Source organism: Podarcis tiliguerta (assembly GCF_965153285.1).
Source record: "Podarcis tiliguerta genome assembly, chromosome: 9".
NCBI lineage: Eukaryota > Metazoa > Chordata > Lepidosauria > Squamata > Lacertidae > Podarcis > Podarcis tiliguerta.
In genome coordinates, this window is record NC_139542.1 from 65028855 (window position 1) to 65033852 (window position 4998).

The following is a 4998-nucleotide window of genomic DNA, read 5'->3' on the forward strand; positions in this document are numbered from 1 at the left end:
AGTGGGCGTTTCTTAAACTTCTTCCAGCAAAGAAGTTCTTTGACACCCAGTCTCCGCCTACTCTCCCTGTCCGGAAGCCTTCTGCGCAAGGAGGGCATTGGCAGCAGAGGACCCCTTCTCTCCCTGCTGGTCCCTGGTAAGGAGTCATGGGACTGCCTCACCGATTCCCCCATCTCCCCCCCCTTCTCCACTGGAGCTACACTGATTCTCTCCCCCAGAAGATGGGCTGCCCCTCCCACTCCCGGGACGCTCTCTGGGATCCCTTCGGAGCTTGCTCTCTCCCTCGGACACTGATGGCAGTTCCCTGACACTGCCATATTACCAAAGCCTGTCCCTGGCAGGGTCAAATGCTCCAATCGGTACTCCAGCTGCTGAATTCTGCAACTTCCAAACCAATTGCAAGTGTAGAGCATTACAGCCATCCAATCATGAGGTTATGAATGCATGAATCAGAGTGGCTGAGCAATCCCTATGTAGGAAAAGTGCATAGTTGTTGCAGCACCTGTGGTTGATGCTCCTCACCATCAAGGTCATTTGACCTTCAATTGACAGCGTTGCTGCCAGAGCATCTCCAAATGATGTGACTGCTCTTTCAGGGGAAGTGGAAACCCGTTCATGAGAAACTTCCTTGTTCCTGGACCTGGGAATTACTTACCACAGAGTGAGTCTCCATTTTCTTTTTCTGGTCATCACTGCACCCAGGCGCCGGTGTTCAGGTCGTGTTCAGGCTTGATTCAGATGTTACAGAGAAACAGAGCAGAGTGCCATCAACATACTGCTGACACTTTGACTCAAAGCTCTTAATGACGGCTTCCAAGAGCTTCATATAGATGCTGAATAGCTTTGGGATCAAGATAGCACAAACATTTTCAACAGCCAATTTCACCGTGTTCCTTGCCCCTTGCAAGGAGGCAGAATTTTTGAAATCAAATGTTGGCAACCTTGCTTCACATGGCTACCAGTAATTGATTAAGATTATTTGACTTGTTGGGACGCGGGTGGCGCTGTGGGTTAAAGCCTCAGTGCCTAGGGCTTGCCGATCGAAAGGTCGGCGGTTCGAATCCCCGCGGCGGGGTGCGCTCCCGCTGTTCGGTCCCAGCGCCTGCCAACCTAGCAGTTCGAAAGCAGTCCCGGGTGCAAGTAGATAAATAGGGACTGCTTACTAGCGGGAAGGTAAACGGCGTTTCCGTGTGCGGCTCTGGCTCGCCAGAGCAGCGATGTCACGCTGGCCACGTGACCCGGAAGTGTCTTCGGACAGCGCTGGCCCTTGGCCTCTTTGAGTGAGATGGGCGCACAACCCTAGAGTCTGTCAAGACTGGCCCGTACGGGCAGGGGTACCTTTACCTTTACCTTTATTTGACTTGCAGACATGCCGTGACCACACAGTTTATGCATTAGATGTTGTAAATAGCCTTTTACCCAAACTTTAACCAAAAACAGGATCCATTAATTTACTAGGGAACATCTTAAAAGCTTCATTCTGGCAACAGCCCACTCAAAATTCCGGACAGAAGCACTATACTGAAAAGCACATTAGTATCCCTTTCTGTTCAGTGAAAGAAGAGAACTTCCAGGGTTTTCTGGCACTGATCTGTCCATCCATTGGCAGGTCTCCCTGTACCTGCTTTCAATTATTTACAGTCTAGAAGAAAATAATAAAAAATAACAACAAAGAGCTGAGTAGCATAGCCAGGCTGGGAAAGGGGTCACTCACCAGAGATATATGGCTGTCAAACAATGAACATTGGATCTCAAATGGCCTTCAGACAATTAAATGGTCAATATGGTGTTGGCTTCTTCTCCTCACTTCCTGGGCTGCAAAGTTTTATTAGCAGAAAATAAAAACTCTGTACTAACTCCTTCTAAGTCCTGTTGATTTCAATGGGAGTTTCAAGCATTGCATAAAGGTTGTGATGCTAAACTTATTCAGAAGCCAATTCTGTTATAATCTAAATAAACAAGCTTAGGGTTGTGTTGCAAATCTCTTCCATTGAAATCAATGGCTATGAAAGCCACAATCCTATGCACACTTTTCTGGGAGTAAGTCCCACTCCCATTGAACTTGATGGGTCCTAGGCCCAAGTAAACAATACTATTGGGCTCAAAAGTACTTAACTTTGATTGGATTGTGCCCATAATGTTTCTCCCATGTAAGTGCTTGCAGTAATGTGTTCCATATAGGAACGCCTGTATCTAATGACTGGTCTGTGCTAGCCAGAAATTTAACAGGTGCACTTGGGGGGGAAAGCTACACAATGAACATCTGCCTGCTGTGAGATTGTCAAAGATGCAAGAACCTTTCTTGAAAATCAGCTGCAACTGTAGATTTTTGTATGTACAGTGGTACCTTGGGTTACATATGCTTCACGTTACATACGCTTCAGGTTACACACTCCACTAACCCAGAAATAGTGCTTCAGGTTAAGAACTTTGCTTCAGTATAAGAACAGAAATCGTGCGGCGGCGGCGCAGCAGCAGCAGCAGGAAGCCCCATTAGCTAAAGTGGTGCTTCAGGTTAAGAACAGTTTCAGGTTAAGAACGGACCTCCGGAACAAATTAAGTACTTAACCCGAGGTACCACTGTATCTAGATTTCTTAATTAACCTCTCAAATATGGTAAATATATTATGAAGATCCTGAATCCCTTCTCACTTTCACACCTATTAACTGGAGTCCATTTGGAGTTTCAAGGTCATGCAGAAAATGAAACCTGAACCATTTGCCAGAATCGCTCTAGTCGATGCTTGTGCAAATTCTGCTAGATTCAGCGAAACTCCTCTTTTTACTCTATTGTTCCCAACATGCATCTTTGAAGGTCATTTTGCAAAGGCTTACACTGCCACATTTAAATCTAGCTTGCATTATTTTCTCATTTGCATATGTGGGCTTATCTGTCAACACATTTATTTCTATTTACTGCTCGGACATTAGTACTGGATTGTGTGAAAAATGATCATTTTCTAACTACTGCGCCTGTTTCGGTTCTTGTAACTCAGCAGTCTGAATCATCCTCCAGCTGCAGGTGCTCTCCTGCAATTTTCTCCGTTTCATTGTGGTGTGTATAAGGCCAGTGGTTAATAAAACACTTGCCATCTGCTATTATCAATAAGCTGCTGATTTTAAATGTCCATAGGATAACTGGTTAGCGGATGTGAGGAAGTTCAAAGTCCTCGGCATACTAATTGCGATAACAACCAGCCTTATAATAGCTGCTCTTCAAATCCAACCTTTGCAATAGCATGTCATACACAGGGATTAGAGCAGAGCCACTGTGCTGGTCCCGGGGGCTAACCGAGAGGCGAGGTCCGAGTCCGGTCCAAGGTCGAGGGTGCAGTATGGAGGTTGTCCATCAATGCTGGAGCTGGGTCCAAGGCGGGGAGTCGGGTGAAGTCAGGAACTCTGGCAGAAGAGCAGGACAGGGTGCAGGCAAGAACAGGCTACCAACAACGTTGCTACTGCAGCCTGGGACTGGGGCTGACTGGCTTTTATCTGCCCCGAGGCATAGGGCGGCCCCGGTCCACAGGTGCCTCGCCTCTCCTGGCCTGGAGGCGAGCACTCCTCCTGCAAGAACTTAGTTCCCTCTGCCTTTCTGCCCTGAGCCTCTGCAGCTCAGGAGAGGCTGGAGGGTTACTGGACCCAGAGGCAAGCTCAGCTTCCCCTGACGGGGCTGAGAGTGGAGCACCTGCAGGCAATGGGTCCTCCATCACCTCAGGAGCCAGAGCAGACTCAGCTGGTGCCTGCACCTGAGGGTTCAGCACAGGTGAGGACCCTTCAGGCTCGGCCCCCAGCCCCAGCTCAGCTGTTTCTGGAAGCGGGGACTCGTGTGCAGGCTGGGATTCCTCAGGTTCAGCCTCTGAGTCGAATCCCAGGCCATCACACCCATAGTTAGCAGTTCGGTGCTATGTAAATGTCAGGTGCATTGGCTCTAGGGGTTGGAGGTGTCTTCAGCCCCCTCAATATTTGTTTGAAGGGGGTTCAGCACCCCCCCCCCATGTTGAGGAAGCCTGCTGTGATGTTGCAAAGGCTGAATCGACCTGCACAGTGTCAGGAGATGCCACAGGGACCAGCCCGGCCTGGTGCAAAGTCGCACAGGCTTGCATGGTGTTGGGAAATGTGACATCACACGATGTGTGATGCCACACACGAGCAATGCAAGCTGTAGACCAGGGGTAGGCAACCTAAGGCCCGAGGGCCAGATACTGGCCCAATCACCTTCTCAATCTGGCCCACAGATGGTCCAGGAATCAGCGTGTTTTTACATGAGTAAAATGTGTCCTTTTGTTTAAAATGCATCTTTGGGTTATTTAGGGAATAATTTCTGCCCTGTTTAGGAAAGCTTTTAATGTTTGACAGACTATTGTATTTTAATATTTTGTTGGAAGCCACCTAGAGTGGCTGGGGAAATCCAGCCAGATGGGAGGGGTTGTTTTTTTATTATTATTATTATTATTATTAATTTGTGGGGCATAGGAATTTGTTCATTTTTATTCCCCCCCCAAAAAAAATATAGTCCAGCCCACCACATGGTCTGAGGGACAGTGGACCGGCCCATGGCTGGAAAAGGTTGCTGACCCCTGCTGTAGACTAACACCTAAAACGATCCCTTCAAAATCTGGCAGCCATCAGCTTATCAGTATTACTCCAAGCTGTAACAGATGCCCCAGTATTTGCTGAAGTTGTGTAGAAATTGAAGTTGTGTAGAAATAAAGCTATACTACTCTCTTTTGCCATCAGAATGTTTGTTTTGTGTGAGAGAAGATTTGGCAATTTGCTTTAGTGAAAAATACATGGAAGAAATAATCTAACCAAGCACAGAGTGGCAACTCAAAAAAATGAGTTCAAAAGGAAAATATCATCCCACTTCCTCTCTCCATCATACATAACACACCTTTGTTTGTTTATTTGTTTTGTTTCTCCTGGTGAATTTTAATTGTAAGTTGCTTTAGGAACCATATTTACTGAAAAGTGTGCACATTTATATACTTTTAAATGTTTATA